At 44.5% G+C, this 20579-nt stretch overlaps 1 protein-coding gene across 5 annotated transcripts in view; it reads left to right on the top strand.

The window, feature by feature from the left end:
• Positions 1-20579, top strand: part of EML1 (EMAP like 1) — a 125933-nt gene that overhangs the window by 394 nt on the left and 104960 nt on the right. Inside the window, exon 1 of one of the 5 annotated variants that reach the window (XM_085317459.1) lies at positions 6525-6543. The exons of the other annotated variants lie outside the window; for them this stretch is intronic. The gene's annotated coding sequence lies outside the window, so the exon portion shown is untranslated. Of the gene's footprint in view, positions 1-6524; positions 6544-20579 lie in introns of those variants that run through there. 5 annotated transcript variants of the gene reach the window in all.

Raw genomic sequence — 20579 nt, 5'->3', positions numbered from 1 at the left:
CCGCAGTTCCTGGGCCGGCCCGCGCCGTGCCAGCGCGGAGATRAACCGGCCGCGCCGCAAGGGACGCGGCAAGGGCAGATAAACGCGGGCCGGACGCGTTATTTGCCAGAAGAGAATACGAACGTACCTTAGCTTCACAGAAGCGCCTGACGTGCTTCGCCTGTGTTTGAAAGGCGCTTTTCTAGCGCTTATGGCTGTATATGTCAAACTTCGCTGTGCAAGAGAGCGAGCCAGAAAGAGGCATGTTTCTCAGCTGGGATTATTTTGTTTTTTCCCTACCCATACTATAAACATTCACTAGACCATTTGCATGAAAGGAAATTCTTGTGGAAATGCTGGAGTAATTCTCTGCCAAGGCGTTCAACTAATAAAGACACAGACCAYTGAAAACTTTTTTCCCCCCTTTTGCCATGGCAAGCATATATCTTTTCACATATGTATATATACGCACACGTATAGATGCGCACACACACATATAATGCAATACTTGTGTTTCACTGGCCTCTGAAGGCCGTGTGCAGAGATGAGGATCTTGTCTAAAAAGTGCGACTAGAAAAGAAGGCTGCTGCAGTCGTTTCCCCCCCCCCCGCTTCCATTTTCCAAAAACAAACCAAGCACAAAATATGCTTGGTTTTTACCTTTGAGTAAAAGCAAAGTGAAAAGATATGAATTATATATGCAATGCAGCGTGAACTGCACCATGCAGAATGCTCTGTGCTGTCAGACGGTTGCTATCGTTGCTTAAAGACAGGAGAGATGAAGATGAATATTTCTTGCTTACCTTATCAAAGGGCTGATCTTTTACAGCATAACTTCCCTTCTTCAGCAAAGCTGGCTTTGATTTTAAGGGCCCAACCTGTGTTTGCTTGTTAAGCACTCTGAGCTGAGGGTGGGATATTTCAGGATGACAGTGACAGTATTTAGCTGGCATCTGGTATTAATGATGAAACTGATATTGAGCATACGTAGCAGATTGTGTGCAAAAGTTGCTTATATCTCAATTACCTTTGCTGCTGAAAGGGCCCGGGAGGTTTCCTTTGGAAAATTGTTCGTAGATGTGTAATTTGAGGGAAGGAAGAAGTTTGTTATGAGAAGGAATGAAGGGTAAAGACRAGCCGAGCTGCAACTGTTTAGATGTGGAAGTAGCTCGGAAATGTTCCAGCATGCGCCGAGGAAAGCTTCGTTTCTCCCCGCCCCCCTCATCTTCCTCGCAGGTTCGTTTCTCCCTGTGCCTCTCATCTTCTTCCCACTCCCCTGGCCTCTCCTTGGCCCTGTGCCGGTGGCGTTTCTAGCACCCGCTCTCTCTTTTATACCTTGCAGCACGGCTGATACTAGGCAGAAATAACCACTCGGAGCCAAATCTTCACACTCTGCAGAGACCTTGCATAATTCCCTGKTTCATGTATGCATAGCTGCGTGCATACGTATACTTGAGTACAACAAAAACAACACTGGAGGTACAAGTCAMGGCACTTGTTACTAAGCAGTTCTAGTGAACTAGTTGCTGACAGCTTACTTTTCATGTCAGGGTATTTTGAAATCAAATCCCTTTGTTGTTATTTCTCTTTTACAAGCTGCTTCAGAATATACAACTTTAGCAGTAAAGACTCCATAAAAAGAGTTGCAAAAAATCAGCACAAAACTTTCTAAAATAATGATCAATGTCCACTAATGCAGAAATACCATTTTATTGAACAGTCAGACTGAGGCTAGCGTTGGCCTTGTACTTCTTCAATCCTTATTTCTGCATGTGGCCAGACAGTATTACTGCAAAGAGTTGTTATAGAGACATATATCACTAACACTGTAATGTGGATTATAGCCACTATCAAGAGCCCTATTTACAACATAAACTATACAGAAGTGTGCATGTGTCTGTGTACATACACATACACAACTATAAGTAAGTTTAGCCAGACCCCAATGTTAGTGTTATGTGTGTGTTTTACTTCGGCAACCTTTTTGCGAAGGGTATGTCTCATGAACAACCTTGAGAATTGAAGTTTGTAGTTACAGTAAATTAATATCAGGATTTGTACACTGCTTTCGGCCTACACAAGAATGTAGTAGGAACAGCTGCAAACTTGTTCTCTCAGAGAAGCAATTCAGACTGATGAATMAAATATTTGAATTAAATAGCTGGATATGAATGGGTCAATATACCAATAATTTTTCAACAAGAAGCTTTATTCAGTAAGAATATTCCACTTCTACATTTGAAACAGTTACGCAGTTTTTCAGGATGAAAGCACTGGCTTTTTAAATCTCTGTTTTATGTTAAATTCCAGTGGGGCTGCCCTGTTTCGCTGATTTGGAGTGGAAAATTAAACATGTGATGCAAGCAAAGTTTTGTTTTGCCTTTTGAATGTAGTGCAGAAGACATAAATGGCAGATAAGTCTAGGTAAGTGTAGCGTYGTTCTGGACTGAATTCCTACCAAAATAGGCATTTGAAAGTGTTGATATCGAAATGATCAGTTAGTGAGCAGAATTCTAGATTTTACGCTATTTATTTCTCGTTGCACCACAAGTATGTAAAGAAGAAAGAATGATCAGTCACTTCAGGGCAAACACTCCAATTTCTTTCTCATTAGTAGGTATTGACATACTGATGCTATCCATTAGTGCTAGGGACATGGATTTCTTGTCATTCCTCCATGCAGATAAAAGAAAGGCACATCAATTATTTAAGTGCTTCCTCTTGTGCGTATTATTTTTCTTTTGTAGGGAGGTGTAGTTCAGCCTCTGTACAACTGAACAGGTTTTCACGCACCCAGCATTTTGATTAGGAACATGTGAGTCATGATGGTTCTGGTCCTTAACRCAGTCCTCTTGACTTCAGAAAAACCTGTGAAGTCAAGCAAAGGTTCTTAAAGTGCCTGTTTGCTTTATTTCTCTGCAAAGAGTGTGTCAGCCATAGAGTGATTTTGAAGGATGAGGGCTAAATTTTTGTAGGCAACACCAATCCAAGGTAGTCAGCTGTGAGAGGTAAAGGTTACACTGCTGAAGAGGCAGTAGCTAGTCAGATTTGGGAATCCCCCTTGTACATACTTTCTCCACTTTTTATAAAACAATGCTGAAAAGGGAAGAAACAGAATGATTCAGCTTGTTCTGCAGCAGGTGGCACACAAATCTAATTGATTTCATTAAATATCCACACAGACTTTTATTGGCATCCTTTCAATAGGCAAAGAAAAAAAAGACCTTTCATCTGAAGTATATTCTTGAATCTTTGGCTAAATATTTCCTTTTGAAGCTAAAATTACACATTTCAAACATGTCTTTAGGAGAGATTGTAGCCAATTTGCTAAAATAGATGGTTTCAGAATTAGGATACCCCAGTAACTTAAAAGAATTTCGGTTTCTTGGGATTTATTGCATATTCTGCAGTGTCATGAGGAGTGCACGTAGCTCAGCAGTAAGTACTTGATTAGCCAGAGCTGCTGCTAGYGAGTGAGAAATGAGGAGACTTGAGTTCCTTCTCCTACGCTGTGCTGTCACTATGTGGCCACCAGGAGTAAGAAAAAGGCACAAATATACTTTTGTCACAAAAAAAACCCAATAGAATTGATTCAGTGTACACATGSGGAGTAGATCTGTCAAATAAAATTGCCCCAATTTTAGTCGTATCAGAACAGAAATAAGCTGTAAATTAATCTTTCATTTGACTGGGTGAAAAATATCTAGCTTACTGCAGAAAGCTCTCTGGCTCCTTGGGCTGGGATACGAGTTTTGCTCTGCTGTCTAGACCCTAGAAAAAGGGGAAGGACTCAGACACTAATATTCTCGCATGGGTGGTCCCACGAAATACATCTTTCCAGGATCAGACCCAGAGCGAATGCCAAGACACTGAAATTGTGTGGGGGAATTAGCATACAGACTACATTTAGTACTCAGAGTTTCTGGGATAAACAGGAGCCTGGTATGCTTTTCTCACCCTACCAACCCAGCTGCCTGCTGCAGGTCTACGTTAGCAAGGTGCTGGGATCTCGTAGGACATAGGTCTGGAGGACGCAGTGTAGGTCTCAACCCTACCAAAGCCACCAAGCGCTTTGGGGGGGTTGCCTTGCCCACGTGAGGCTCCTCAGCAGCATCCCTGGTGCAGGGCTGGGGGAGGCCAGCGTGCCAGGGCTCACACCCCTCAGGACCTTGCAAGCAAAGCCCAAAGAGCAATCATGCAGCCACTCGACTGCAGAAACAAACAAAAACATAAAACTTCCAGCTTTGGGGAAGAATGGTCTGAAGACCAAATTAAGAGTGATTATAAATGACTACAGCTACACCGCAGTTGTTGAGGCTGTGCAGCCATGGCCAGGCCATAGGGGTTAGATGCCACTGCTGATTTGCTGAAGCCTCTTGAGTGTTTTCATCTGRAGGTCTGCAAGCCCAGCCCTGTTCTTGTCTACCTTGCTACATGTCATGGCCCAGCTATTTGAAGATACTCTGCAGCTGAGACAAACAAAGAGGAAAGGTAAAAATGACCAATGGCCAGTGTAAATCCTCAAGGARGAAGCACTTCCCAGCATCAGCATTAACTCCATTTAGCAGATGCTGCTCTTGCTTCAACCACTGATTAGTTCATGCCCACTGCAGAAGACATAGTCTCTGCACGAGACTTTCCATAGCAGTAGTATCCATGAAGTGTTTTCATCTGGTTTGGTTGAAATCCAGGCCCTGCGTTCAGCACACTAGCTCCTTCCTGCTCTCCCCACTCTTCCCAAGAGCCCTTTTGCACTCTTACCTTGGTGGAAGCCCACGGAAAGCCCCTGCCATGGGGAGCAAAGGGGCAGGAAATTGCCACCAGTTCCCRGCTCACTGCCTCCATCCTTTCTGACCTATCAGAGTTTACACAGTTCTCCATTGCTCATATGGATAATTTCTGCTTTCTAAAATTCGCCAGCAAAAAGGCATCACAGCCCACACGTCCAACTTTATGAAAGGCTTTGAGAGTTACATACGGAAAGCTCTACGTAAGAACTAAATGCTTTTGTTGGAGCAGCCAGCTTTAGTAGGTGGGAAATGTCCATTTTGACCACTGGAGAATTTTCTGAATAGCATTAAGCAGTAATAGCTAATGTCTGCAAAGTGCTGAGAACCTGAAGTGCTCTTTTTTATTTAACAGGGTTTGTAACTGATGAACACCTAGCAAAATCTGTGGGCATGATGTATACATCTCTTGGCAAACTCATTTCCTTTTGCATTTGGGATGGCAGATGAGATGAGCATTAATTATTAGGGCTAGTCACATTTTTTCCAGTAGAGTGTTATACCATCATAAAACACAGAGATCACTGAATCAAAATTTATCATTTTGTCAACACTTTCAATACATTAATGCATTTCAAAATACTGCATTTTGAAAATTGAAATTAAGTGGAAAGCAAGACAAAAAAATTCCTCTTGAAAGGCTTCAGTAAAATAAAAACAAATGTAATGGTTAGGAAAATACTACATTCTTCGACCCAATTTGATGCAAATGAAACTTTGAAATCTAGAATTTTCTTGAGAGCTGGGAATTCTCCTTTTGACCTACTCTGTGGCCTACCCCATAAACCCTTTTGCTCAAGCATCATCCTTTCAGTCTGTCTGAACAGTGGCCCTGACAGGGAGAAACACTAACAATAATGAAACAGCAATTATTTTGTGACTTTAAGCAACCTTTGCAATGTGAGGATCAAGCAAATGGGCACTGAGAAGCAAGTGACTCCGGAGCCCCAGGAATCCATGTTTCATAAAAATGACAAGAGAAGTGGGTTTATGGTAACAAGCAAGCCCTGCTGAGACACACGAGTGGGAGCACATCAGAAATAAACCTGAAAAGCTCTCTCTGCACATGAAGCATTTCAAGACAGCCCATGGTCTGAAATACCAGAGGCAGCTGAAGGTTTCTAAAGAGTTAAAATGACTGTGTGCACAATTCACCTGCTCCACGAGTTGTTGGAGTAGGAGCCTTGGTTAAAATGACTCCCTACCGAGGTGTTACTGTAATGTTCAAACGCTCTGTCTCAAAGCAATGAGGCTGCAGTGGCCCAGCCRTAGTCTTTTCTTCTCCACCTTCTCAGATCTTTTGTTAGAAAAAAAAGTGCTTCTCAGTTTAGAAGAAATCTGAGGACTCCCAAACCAATGTAGTAATTGCAGCAGTCCTATGAAAGAGAGAGAGCTGGAGGGCTAGAAGCAACTCTCAGTTTGCACTTGTGTAATGTGCTGCAGACAGCAAATGTGGTTCTTCGTTATCAAAGTCAAGGAGAAAAGTAACCTGTTCTCTRTTATATCCTGGCTTTTTCTCAATAGGGGTTTGTCTCAGTCCCGGTTGCAGTGTAGCTGTACATAGTTGCAGTTATGTRCAAGCCCCTTCTGTTAATCACAAAGTTAATTCTTTAAACTGTAGGTTTGAGGTTTGCAACCTTCCTGGAGATACCCAGTTGCTTGGTGCAACCACGGTGTTTGTGTCTTCTCCATATGCTTCATTTCAGTGCTGTACGGGGGATGGTGTGTCTGCAGCAGGGCTCGGAAGTGCCCCGTCTCTGGAGCTGGCCAGTAGTGGGGTGAGAGTTGCCCATGTCTGACTGTGCTCTGTGAGTACAGTAAGCCAAAGTACAGGGTTAGACGACATCCTCTGCATGTGGRTTTAAAACATAGCAGATGTGGTGTTTTTTTGTGGATGAGGCTGTCAGGCAGGCAGAGGCTGCGCCTGCTCACCGCATTTCTAAAGCAAAGTATGTGCGCTATGGATTATCGGGTCTCCAAGAGGAGGCTGTTATCGCTGAACAGGCATGGGCCTTAACGCTGAGTTTCAGACGTTTAAGCTTGCAGAAATCTTCTAAAATCCTCTCTGGGGGTGTAGGAGAGGTTTTCTTTTCTTCTTTCCATTTTTCTTTCTTCTTCTTTTCTTGAGGGCCGGTACTGAAGGAAGAGAGCTCTTTCAGGCAGTCGTTAATAATAGCTGCAGTTAACATGTAAGTTTGCAGCTGAGATGGCAGTTTCCCTCATTAGGGAAATATTAAGGATGGTTCCTAAGTGCTCCTTGTCCTCCCTGCACACTAACAGGAGGATTTTGCTTATCTGCAGAAATATTTGGAATCTGTAATTTGTACCAAGATCTGTGAAGAAAAAAACATACACAGGCTATGCAGCAAATTCCTTAGCAGTCTTATTCCATGATGTTTACAGTAGCCTAAGGCATGTGGAAGACAACCGATGCGTTTTTTTCTCTACCTCTCCATCGTGCCTCACAACATCTGCAGCATTTCCAACATAGTCTAAGTTAAGCCATTGGCATTTAGAAGCCATAATTGCATTTAACATTTGCTTCTTGCTGTCTGGAGCCTCTCTTGCTACATCAGTGTCTCACAGGCAGTAATTTAGAGGGTGGGGGCCATTTCACTTGTTATGCTGTTCAGTCTCTACACTAAACACCCTYTCTACCCTCCCACTGACCTGGCGGGTGACCAGTCCTCTCATCTACCTATTTAGTTGCCTCTTGGTGCCTCTCATTTCTTTCCTCACTGTCTATGATCGTTTTTCTGCYCCTGCACAAATGTTTTTCAGACTAAAATTAGTAGCATTCAGGATTCCCCTAGATCCTGACTCTCCTAAAACCAGAACAGCAAGGTCTTCAAGTGCTGCCTTCCACGTGGAAAATTAAAGAAGGCTACTCAGGAGCAGAGGAGCAGGCTCCTCAAAAATGCCAGGCACTGGACCTGGTGCCAGTGATGCTGGYTGGTGCCATGTGCAGGATTACTTTCCCAGAGGAGACATGGTTTCACATACTAGCCGAAGTAAACACTGAGTCACCAGGGCCCACAGGGAAGGAGCTGGTCTGAGCTGTTGTTTGGTTCTGCAGGCAATCTGTCAATCACAGAAATTACTTTCGGAGGAAAATCCTGTGTCTCTGTAAGCCCTCTCTCAGATGACTCGAAACTGGGCTTGATAAATTGACTGTGGCCCTTGAGAAGTTGCACAGTACTGTGAGAAGGCTGGAGAAAATATAATGCTCTCCTCTTAGTAGATAGCAGAATGCTGAATATTTTTCCTTTAGAGAAGGAGGATTTTTAGTGAGGTTACCAACGATTCACTTGTCTCAGAGAGCTTCCCTGTCCCTCCTCCCCACTGCCAGGGCAGGGACACCCCAGCTTCCCATCCCCACCCTTAGCACTGTGCCTGGCTTGTGTTTCCATCAAGTGTGTTTTTGGTGCTCCACAGGAGAGAAAGGGCTTTCACCCATACTAGCTGGTGCAAGGACATGAAGTAATGAGTTTGGAGAGAAGTTGCATGAAAGATTTAGGTCCAAAATCCCCTCATAAATCCATAGGCACTATATATCAAACTTGGCATTTCATGTGGTTWTCTATTTCACTGATAAATACATTTACTTGCTACCTACAAAGCACAAGTGCACACTTACCCTTTGTGCTATGCTTTTTGTGGAACTGCAGGATAGGTTATTTTTTGCCGGTAACCCTCTAATCATGCAATGYATCTAGAACATTTTCCCCTAAATAACTGCTGTAACACTGTTGTGAAAATAGTTACACCTTTGCTGCTGCAGCCATCAGTGAGAAAAAGGCACTGGGCCATTCATCCAGGCATAAACACATGACTAACAACTATCCTAGACCCCTTCAGTGGGCAGAGGCATTCCTGCTTCTCCCCAGAAATTCTGATAAAAGCATTTTAAAAACATGTGTCAAACACCTACAGCAGCAGCCAGCTACCCAGGCAACAGGTCTTCAGCCTGAAGCTACGGTCAAGTGAAAATACTTGTAGCTAGACCCCTTGTTCAAAGAGGCTTTGCTGAGACAACTAAGGAGTAAAGCACGTGAGAAAAACCAGCTTGCAACATCTGGGCACCAAGGTGAATTCTCCAAATACTCGAAAATCYACAAGCTGAAGGTCTCAGGTTTTGCTTGATCATGTTACAGTGATTAAGAGAGATCTAACTTTAGGTTAAGCCTATAATTTGTGTTGCTGCCCCTCTCTGCAGGAAGGGAGAGCTCTGGGAGCCTGATACAGACCCCTTAGCACCAAGAAAAGCCTTTCCATTCACTCCAGTGAGTCGGAATCTGAATCCACAATTTTTTTAAATCCTAAATTAGAAATACCTGTATCCCTCTGACACACAGGTTCATGCTGCAGCTGGGTCAGCTCAGTTGTTCTTCTTAAGTTGGACAGCCTGAGTCCTGGGTGGTTTTGTTGGTGAAGTTTGCTGGGTAACACCTTACCAGCATGTATGGTAGTGATGTGTGGGAAGCAAAGAGCATTAGTCATACTTTGTCCCRGTATGACTGTTTAGAGAAACATATTTATATTTAAAGCTAATTTGAACTCAGTAAATGTTTTATATCTCCCTCAGTGAAACATCCCTGGATATGACTTAGCAGTGTGTCACAGCCACATATGTGGCTTTATTCAGAGTTTACATACAYGGAATTGAGGCACAGCAAGAATAAGCTAAAAAAAATTGGATTGATGTCCCATCCAAGATGCTGAGGAGCACTTCTTTCAGAGCATGTAACACAGCATCTTACTTCAAAGCAAGGTTTTGTTCAAAGCAGTGTTTCCCTTAACTTCATTCATTTGCAGCTGTGAGTGTTGAGCACTTCCATAAAAGTCCAGTCCAGTACCAGGAGATGAGGGATGCACCATTACTGATCATTTGGGAAAAGCTTGATTTCCATAGTTGCTCAGCCTTCAGGGGAAGCTCTGGGACTGAGATAGAAGTACAATCCAGTTTCCAAAAACAGTTATCAAACTGACTTAGCCTGAAATTGTCTTTTATCTTCTTGAAGTTGCATCCTTCACCACCGTTCAGAATCTCCTGCAAGTGAAGCTGTGATGTTATGGTACACAGTTTTACTGGAAACACATTAGTCACAAAATGTAAAATATGCTGTCACCTCATAACTTGATCTCTAGCAGTAAATGCACTTTCTCARCTAGCCATAATTATAACATGATACTTCAGTAATTGTTTGGAGATAGTCTACTGTGTGGATAGTCTCACACACAGGCACCTCTGATACARGCACTTTGTCTCACCAAAGCTTCTACCTAAAGATCAGGGGCTCCCAGGTTGTTCCTGTTGCTAACATACTCAGCTGGCCTCTCACATACATCTAACTTAGGCATGCTATTGCAATATGTTTGTGCTACAAGCGTATGGACCACATATGGAAAGGATTTTGAGAAGGAAACTACTAAACTACTATTTCCTGCATTTATCATAAATTCCAAATGTTATATTCAGGCATAACTGTTTGAGTGCAGGCAGAAAATTAATGAAATGGAAGCAATTTCTCTGGGAAATTTCACCTAAAACCTTTGATTTATCTTAGTGCTGCCAACTCTTTGAAGTTTATCATGAGCCTCATAATATTTGTTTGAAATCTTTTTTCTAAAGACAGGTTTCTAGAGTCATGAGGTTATCCAAATGTCTTTGCACCATCTATTTTCACCCAGTCAGCAACATATGAGGAATCTTTCCCCATTGGAGAATGAGGAGTTTTTTCCAAGATGTTTTGGTCAGGTTCTTAAACATTTAAGTCACAGGGAGAAGCATCATGTGGGAAAGCAAGAGAGAATGTGAAGTATCTGGAACAGATATGGCAGGCTGAGGCACACAAAGCTCAGATGTGTAGGCTGGAGAATAATATTTCTCTAGCAAAAACTATCTTTTTAAACACCAACCAGATTTTTGCGTGTTTTTGTTTTGAGTCATTTAATGAAAAAATTGGAAAACTCTAGGGAAAGCGTTCAATCTGCTCACAGTTGTTTGTAGAGCAAGTGCGTGTTTTTTCAGCAAACGCCTCTCCTGTAATTATTTTGTTTCTTCAGATGTTTGGGGAGCCTCCCCACACATAAAGTGGCTGAATAATATTTTTGCTGTCCTTTACGAATCCTTGCCCACTCCAATGTCCTGTTAAGTGGCAGAAATAAGATGACAACTATTTAYTCTTCTCTCATTTACACTGGAAGGCGACTACTGCTGAAAAGTGACCTGATGACACATTTTTGCTTAGACAGCAGAAGTGAAACTGTCTCCTCTCACTGCTGTTGGAGTCTCATTGCTTGGGCTAATTAAAATATACCAATTAAAATATACAGCAAGGCTGTAGCACAGTTTTGGTCTCTGAGCACAGAGAAGAGCCACAAAACTCTAAGTGTGAGARTCTACCATGGTGCCTAGGAGGTTAATGTCTAGGTGCTGTCCAAGGATTACTACAGGCTCAGATAATATTTGTTTTTCCTAACTTGGTTTTACTTACCCTGCAGAAATGTGCCTTCACTGTATGTTTGTCACTCGCTTCTTTTATCTAATGAAATTTAGAGACTGGGTTATCCTAGATAATAGTGCCAAATCTTTAAAGATTTCTGTGTGATGAGGCATTTTATCAACAGACGATCTGACTCATGGAATTAAGTTCCCTTCAGCGAAAGAGAAGAGTTAGAGGCAATTGAGCAATTTAATGAATTGATGCAAATGGTAACACCACGTTGCAGGGTGACTCYGTCTCCGTGCAGCTCTGAATCCACCCGAACAGCTGTTTCCTTGCGGCTCAGGGCATGTGCGCTCTTGGGAGCTAACTCAACCGGCATGCTGAGTTGTTTGGAGCGAGGAGCTGGGACGAGGAGATCAAATTTACTTTCCACTACTCGGCGTATTGCCTTATCACAGGCCAGAGTGTTTACAAGTCCGCTCCACGAGGAATGCAATATAGAGAATACACTCGGGCAAGCAGGCTGCAGTTTACTTCTCCAAGTTTTGTCTTTTTCCTCTCTGTGAAATTATTCATTATTTCATATGAATCCCAGATTTCTCCTCTCAGAAGTTAATAGCATCTGACAAGCTCACTGAGACCCTTATGGACTTGAGTTTCTATGTCTCGATAAGGTATCAGGCATCTACAAAAGGCATGAAAAATAATCAAAAAGAAACTATTCTTATTTGTGCTTCCAAAATTGTCCAAAAATTGCTTAGCAGAACTGAGTTATTTCCTAGTTATTTCCTTCCCTATTTCCTTGTCTAAATTCTCTGGCTACATATGGCACTTAGCTACCATCTTCACATTTTCAATGCCTTGTGTTAAATTTAGACAAGGAGGAGAGATTTCTTCTCTCAGCCTTCATTTTGTGGCTACCTATTCACTGCTATGGGCACATTGTGGTCTAAAAATGACATTTACTGAACAACAAAGTGGACTGGGGACTGGAAGATTGATTTCTTCTTTGTACCTACTAGAACTTCGTATATCTTTGATGGAAATGCAACAAAAATTGGTGACAGTATTAAACATCTCCAAAAGGCGTATTCATTTTATCTGTAGAGATGCACAATAAAATGAGACAGTAGCTTGTATCAGAAATTACAGGCACTCACACCTACCTGTGTAGGACTTTTACCCTACCCTATTAATATAATATTTGCCRGCAGAATTTTGTGTAGCCACTAGATGGCCCTGGCAGGGGAGGTCTGCAGGCACCACTGGCAGCCCTGCTACAGCAGATGGGTGCCCTAGAAACACCCTGTCCTTTCTTAGATACTACCCTAGGCAAATATACCTATTTAAAAGTGTGGGGTTTTTTTTAACAGCTGTGCATATAGATCTCAAAAGATCCTAAATGCGTAGTGTCTTTGTTGCAATATGGTACATCTCAGAAATAACTAGCCCAAAATACCTCTGGCTTTTCCTCTCGATTCTTCCCATCCTGCCCATCTGCTGCCTCCTTCTTCACTCTTCCCAGCCACAAGTCCTTGGAAAGCACCTTAGTTTTATTCAGATATGTAATGGGATGCTTCAAAACACCAGTCATGAGGATTTGTGGGAGTAAAGATTTTGCATCGGAACACTCACGAAACAGAAATGCAAAAGTCATTTTATGCTTGGATTGAAGACTAGGATAAATGTCTTTGTGCTTATTATAGGAAAATATCTTCTGCTATTGTCACAGCTTTAAAAAAAGAGGTATTCTTCTAATTCTTACACAGTAAAGGTGGAATTCTACCAAGTGTCTGATGACAAACCAAACCACAACAGTGAAATATGAGCCTCTTGTTCGTGTCACTGAAGTCTCAGAAGGGAATTACAGCCTTTAGCAGGGTTCATTTGAGGTATACTACTTAAGGTAATAGGGCTGGACAATCTCATTAAGATTTATTTCAGCCCCATTTAAACATGGGTTCAAAAGTACAGCTGGAACTGTACTGGCTTTATCTCTGACTTACGGAAAAGATTGGAAAAAGAGGTAAACAGAAAACACAATCAATCACTCAGTCAATCAGTCTGCTAGACTCTGAGACTGCGACCTGTGAAGAGCATGTATTTGTGCCTATGAGGCGTGGAGGCTGAGGAAATCAGAAAAAAACTTTTGTCCTTCTTATATTGCATTTTTTTTCCCACTGAATTTAAGAAATATTGCACCACTGTGGGAGGAAGCAGGGAACAAAACAATTGCTTCTGTTCTTCCCTAATGGTAGTTCATCATGCTCACTGGAGCTGTTCCAGACCTGAATTTGTCCATACTCATTTGAGAAATGCGCAGTTTAGGAAAAATACATTTTCAAACATTTCAGCCTGTGTTGCAAATTCCCTAAGCACTCTGAGATGTTTACAAAGCTGCTCGTGCGCTGGCCTTGTCCTCCCCTAGATAATGATACACGAAGACAGTAATCCCTCTATCTCACTTTAAGTGTTTGCTCTTGCTTCTGTTGAAGTGATTCAGAGYGTGTGTTATTCGGCAATATTTCTCCGTTTCTTTAGTATAAAGGAAGCATAGAGCATTTAGTGTAAAAGAAGCAGAGGATCCTCCTGCTTTGCGTAGGTMGATACCAAAAGCAGACGCCCGCTAAGCTTGCTGTAGTATCGTTCYGGTGAGCGGGAATGGACACACTGGGATGCCTCAGGTGCCAGGGACGGGCTGCACCGTGGCGGACGGCTCGGCCGTGCCGGTGGCCTGCAGCGCCGGGCTCCTGGGATCAGAGGCCCCGGAATCCGCAGGCGAAGCCCGGGCTGCCGGCGCGCCCCGGCTCCCCTTGGAGCCGGCAGCGCGGGGCCTTTCCAGGGGTCACCGCGCGGGAGTGCAGCCCGCGCGTCCCGCGGGGCGCCCGGCAAGCGAACGCCGCGAGCCAGCGGCCGAGGGCTCGAGCCCCTCCTTGGTGCCGCCCCGCGCCGCGCCGTGCCGTGCCGTGCYGCGCCGTGCCGTGCCGGGGCGTTCAGCCCGAGCGCGGGTTTCCTCCTTCACCAAAGGCCTCGTGCGCTCGCGCCCATCTCGGCTCCGGACCGTCCTTTGCGGCTTGCCGAAACCCGGGGGCGCCTCGCGCCCCTGCAGGTGCGGCGGCGGCAGAAAACGTCTTGCCCGCTCCTGCCTTCCTGCGAGAGGCTCAGCGGGGAGCCGGACCGGGCGCCRCTGGTCTGCGAGCGTGACTTCATCGGCCTAAAACTGCACAGCCGGCGCCGCCGTGCTCGACGGGGCTGAGGGCTGCGTGTTTGGAAGAAAATTGGGGAGAGGAATGGCAAGAGAAAGGAGCCGGCAGTTCCCCGGCTCCATCGCYGTAGCATCAAGCCGCTATTTGCAAAACTTCTCGAGGAAGAAGTTTCCCCAGGCCCCTTCCTTCGGTTTCGGTGAATCTCGGCGCAGGTGCTGCCGGGGTTTACGCCCCGGGTTTGYGCCGCGAGGCCTCCAGCCGAAACGCGGAGGCGCTTGCGCCGGGCGCCAAGGCAGGAGCAGGCAGCCGGGGCGGCGCAGCGAGCCCGGGGGCGGCCGGGCGGCTGCACCGACCGCGGAAAGACGCCGTCCGTCCTCGGCGCCCCCGCGGCGGGATGTACGGATCAGTCGCCAGCACGCAGGCGAAAAATTCACTGGATGTTYGGAATTGCTTCTGCTTAAATCTGGAGTTAGGACGGACATGTGTTTTTTAAAACGCAACATTCAGCCTGACCGTGTCCCTTTAAAAATGCCTCGGGTAAGCTCATTAAAAGCTTCTGCACGGTATCGTACTTACTGCGATTAGCAAATATTAGTGGATCAGCCCAGTTGCATGATATTTTTTCCCTCCTGTTTTTCTTCTGTTCCTGCATCTCCTGCCTGTCATAACCTGAACATAGCCTAGATTAGATCCTTTCACAGATCAGCCTTTCTGTCTGACAAGTTCTGAAGAARGGGAAATAAAAAAAACGTAAAAGGAACAGAAAATTAACCATTAGGAGCCTCTGCCAAATCAAAAGAGGCTCCAAGATTAAGCCCCTCGCCGGTGTCAAGACGAGCAGCACTGCCAGTGGCATTAGTGGCACTAAGGCACTTAATTCCGATATGATTCAGAATCATTTGTAGCTATCGGCTTATTCCGAGCAAATCCTCTTCCTCCCAGTTCCTTTGTTTGCCATCTCTTGACAAGCGGTGTTGCATATAAATTAACTTGTACGATATGTGAAGGAGGGATGTATTTTCATTTGTATCTGAAGTTTCACGCCTGCAAATGCTACTCTAGAAATAATGGTAATAAATAGTATTAACAGTTAATGAATCTAATYCTTATTTTGGTTTTGTTTGGGGTTTCTTTGAGCCTTTACTCACATATAAAGCACATGAAATGAGAGTGAGGTTCTCCTGAAAAAGGTTTGGAGCTTATTTTTAGAGATACTTAAACCTTCCTCCATCCAGTGGTAGAGGGTCCAGCTGGCCTGTATCRTGACCTGCATCTCACTAGATGGTTAGAAATTACCCTCTGAGATCTTTATTTGTTTGGAAATGAAACACAGACTTCTGAGTCACTTAATGTCCACAGAGAACTTTGGTTGCTAGGGTGGGAAAAAGATTTGGGTATCTAAGACAAATCTTACGATAGCACTTAGGGTCCTGGGTGCTGGGACTCCAGTTTAACTGCCATCCTCACGTTGAAACATTTCCATTTTATAGGTGTCTGCGGTTCAGACATTTAAGCCCCTCACATGCCCAAATTTCCCCTTTCGTGTGTGCCCACAAATGCCTGAGTCCTGACAGAACAGATAAGCTCGTGTCCTATTTTAGCCTGACCAAGACCCTGAAACGTCCTTGTCTCCCTTCTGATAGACATTTTCTGAAAATGCCTTTTGCACACCAACAAGAACAGGTTTTTCAGCAAGCGGAGTAGCATCCCTGCTTCCTTGCGATGTAACAGCAGGRGAAGTAGCTTTGCAGGGGGGATGAGTGCCTTCACGGAGCAGCTAGACGATCTGGGTCTTATTCCTACGGCCTCTCGAGCGGTTTCAAATCCTCCAGCAGAGGATATCCTAATCCGTGGGTTTCAAARTGATGCTCAAGCTCTTTCTGGCATCGTCCTGGCATGTGTGGGTGTGAATATGAGCCTTCTGCCTCCTGGAAGTGTGCACCAACAGGCAGTTTTTCTTAACAGGAAACAGCAGACTAAAATCCACTGGAAGTTGTTTCTACTCTCCTGCAGAAAAGCGTGGCCTGTGCTKCTTTTTCTGAAAGAGGGGGATTAGGAGAGGGGTCTGGGCTAGGGTTTGATGACCAGACAGTGTGGAGAAGCATTTGGGAAGCCATGTAGTAATCCGTGTCAGATCCTGTACAACAGACCTCAGCCTTTTCCCTAGCAGTGCCCACATGGCTGCGCGGGAGAAAGAATGCCGATTCCCTGCCAAGCAACCCTACTTGGCTTGTCTGCGGCGGTTAGCATTAATGGCTCTTCTGTCCTGCGTGCTAGCTCGCAGGGCCTGTGTTTGATGATATCTGGAAGAAAGGCTGACTGTAACAAGGCTGTTAGAGTTTTTTTTTCTTGAAAGAGAACAAAAAAGGTCTGTGATCTTCACTTACTCATTTAACAAATACATGAAAATGTATCCAATCATTATCTTCTTTATTTATAATAAACCTACTGTACAAGGGCCAAATGTGTGGAACAGCAGTCCAACAAACCATAGACTCATTGAATCAGTAAGGTTGGAAGGGACCTCTGGAGATCATCTAGTCCAACCTCCCTGCTCAGCAGGGTCACCTAGAGCATGTTAGACAGGGTTGCGTCCAGGCAGGCCTTGAAGATCTCCAGAGAAGGAGACTCCACAACCTCTCTGGGCAACCTGGTCCAGTGCTCTGTCACTCTCACAGGGAAGAAATTCCCCCTCATGGTCAGGCCGAACTTCCTGTGCTTCAATTTCTGCCCATTGCCTCTTGTCCAGTCACACGGGACAACTGAAAAGAGTTTGTCCCCGTCCCCTTGACACCCTCCCTTCAGGCACTTGTACACATTGATGAGATCCCCCCTCAGTCTTCTCTTCCCCAGGCTGAAGAGACCCAGCTCTCGCAGCCGTTCCTCATAGGGCAGAAGCTCCAGCCCTCTGATCATCCTCGTAGCCCTACGCTGGACTCTCTCCAGTAGCTCCATGTCTCTCTTGTACTGGGGAGCCCAGACCTGGACACAGTACTAGAGGTGAGGCCTCACCAGGGCTGAGTAGAGGGGCAGGATCACCTCCCTCGACCTGCTGGCAACAGTCTTCCTAATGCACTCCAGGATACCATTGGCTTTCTTGGCCACAAGGGCACATTGCTGGCTCATGGTCAACTTGTCATCCACCAGCACTCCCAGGTCCTTCTCTGCAGAGCTGCTCTCCAGCAGGTCAGCCCGCAGCTTGTACTGGTGCCTAGTGTTATTTTTCCCTAGGTGCAGGACTCTGCACTTGCCCTTGTTGAACCTCATGAGGTTCCTCTCCGCCCAGCTCTCCAGCCTGTCCAGGCCTTTCTGAATGGCAGCACAGCCCTCAGGTGTATCAGCCACTCCTCCCAGCTTGGTATCATCAGCAAACTTGCTGAGGAGGCACTCTGTCCCCTCATCCAGGTCATTGATGAGGAAGTTGAACAGAATGGGACCCAGTACTGAGCCGTGGGGGACGCCACTMGMCACAGGCCTCCAACTAGACTCCAGGCCGCTGATGATGACCCTCTGAGCTCTGCCTTTCAACCAGTTCTCAATCCACCTCACTGTCCACTCGTCTAACCCACACTTCCTGAGCTTACCTAGGAGGATGTTATAAGAAACAAGTTTTCACTTAGTGTAAACATTAAAATTATCACATAAGGTTCAGAGATTAGAGTTTAGAGAGTGTGTTCTGGGGACTTGGGAAATGAAGCTCTATGTTTAAAGGAGAGCCTTTCATCAGCCATTAATAATCCAAATTTAAGAGCCTATTTCATATTTTCCACTTTTATTCATTTCTATTTTAGTTGCTTGAGCTTCTGTTTCTTTTCCTTGCTGATATTCTTTCCTCCATAATGCACTCCAGCAGGACAACCTGCTTTTCCACCACTTGGAAGTCAATCTCAGAGTGTTTCTTCCAGGAGAAAATACTCTTAAGTGCTCACCACTGAACAGGCACAAAACCCCTGAAGGCCACTGAGCCTAGAGACATTTTGTGTCACTGCTACAAGTAATAGTTATCAAATGCAAGGTGCCTTAGGCAATTTTGCTGTCCTGCCTGGAACTGTTCACCCTGAGCTTGTCTCAATGGTCATTCAAGTCTTTTCATTGATACCGGTGACCTTTTGCCTGGACTTACTATGTAGAAAGTGCTCAAACTCTTTGAGGTCCAACTTCTTTTCTTTCTTAAGTTCTCATTCCCAAAATCTCAAAATCTCATCTGTTATTTTTCTTTTTAATAGTTTCATCCAAACATGCATCAACTGACAAGCRTGTCTTTGCCCTGTCATGTCTTGCACAAATGTAATCTCTGTGGCATGCACTGGTCGAACTGAAAAATAGCCTTGATAGCTACTTCCATCGCCTTTCCAGGAATGTATTGTGGACACAATCTGGAGATTAATGCCTTGGCTGATAGTGAAGAGCATTAAGAGCAGGACCAAGATAGGGTCAGATTACATAAAAAGAGAAGGGCTGCAAAATCCAGTATACAAAGAAGGAGGAAGGGAGTATCTCATAGATGAATTTATCCATATTCAAAGTTGTTCCACCTGAGACGAAGCCAGCTGCAGCTCTGAAAAATTAAAGACTGTATTTCCATTGTATGTTAGATGTGATCTTGCATTAGCTGGGTCACAAAAGATTTGAAAAGGAGGATAAATACTGCCTATAACTTTGGTTGCCAAAGAAAATGTAAGTGGTATTATTTTCAGCTGCTTACTCATGCAGTGAGAGCTGCAGCACATGAGTCTGGCAGTGTATTTTGGCTGCTGGAAGCCAGCAGTTTTTCTCTTCAGGCTTGGAACAGGATATGCCCTGCTCTTGAGAGGAAACATGGATAAACCAAAAGTCCRCTGATGTTGCCTTGCTGATGTGATATGTGCAGTCTAAGCATGTGCTGTATGGATCATAAAGAGAGAAAGGAAGAGAAAGTGTTTTTGGAAACTTTCACAAATGGGAAATCAAATTTACTGGTATCTCTTGTTTTGCTCCAGTAAGCACACTTAGTATTATATGCAAACTTGCTAAAGAAATTATTACTTTTCTCAGCTGTAAAAAGGTTTCATAACAAAGACAAAGTGAGCCAACAGAGAAGATTAAGAAAGGTAACTGTCAAACATTATCAGTGAATGTATCAAGAAAATATTATTTTSCTGCTAAACAAAATAATGAAATTAAAATCTGATTATGTGGCCCAGCTCAACTAAATATTCACTAAAGACACTAAATATTCAGTAACTAAGTATCTCTACCCCAGAGGGTTTTCGTTATTGTTTGCCCGCTATGCTACCAAACCCTTACTGTCTTGCAAAACTACCCTCAGTAGCAAATATTAAAAATAGCTTTGTTTTGCTAGCTACCAGTGAGTCTCTGCATCAAAAGCCAGAAGATGTCAAACCCGAGCTCGTATTGGAAGCCATGGGAAGAGTCATTGATCACAGCATCACAGACTCCTTCCCGCTGGGACCGCGCTGGTGGACACCGCGAGCAGCGCCTGCCGCTGGCGAGCCCCCTCCCCAGGCGCTCGGCGGGTCGAGCCCCGCGCAGAGCCCGCGCCCGCGGGTTCCCGCGCCCGCCCGCGCACCGCAGCCGCCTGGAGCCGCAGCGATCCTCCGCGCTCGCACTCGCCTCCGCGTCGCGWGGCGGCGATGGCCGAGAAAAAAGGTGTAGCTTCAGAGACGTGGGGACATTATAACAGGGAATAAAAAATCCAGCAGCTCCAAACAAGCCATTCCAGTTTCAGAATACCTGCCGATAAGCTGAGTTACACATTCACAAACAGTCATTTGCGCTACAGGAATGTCACCAGAGGGCCCAATTTCATTTTCTCCCAATCCACGGCAATTTGCAGCACTGTGATTTAAGTCCTGGTCATCATCTTGAGTGTGTCTGTCTGGGGGAAGGGCAGTTAAATCACATGAGGGCTGCTTCTTTCATGGAATTAACTACACCTCCAGCAGTCATTTAGTACAATTATTTATTACTTGCATAAATCAGAGCAATGCAAAGATGTCTGCCAGTGAAGTTTAATGACATGTTCTCGCTTCTGTTATTGTTGCAGCATATCTAAGATAAAAGGGGATGGTCCTTTTTCTTTTTTTTTTTTTTTTGTTTTTTTTATTTTTATGAAATACTTTATGCTCCCAAGGAAATAATAGACAGTGATTTATTTAT

The sequence above is a fragment of the Rhea americana genome, unplaced genomic scaffold (assembly GCF_003343005.1).
Source record: "Rhea americana isolate MKP2758 unplaced genomic scaffold, rheAme1 scaffold_5, whole genome shotgun sequence".
NCBI classification, from domain to species: Eukaryota; Metazoa; Chordata; class Aves; order Rheiformes; family Rheidae; genus Rhea; species Rhea americana.
The sequence above is the reverse complement of the archived record's forward strand: the minus strand, read 5'-3'. Positions and strand labels throughout refer to the sequence as shown.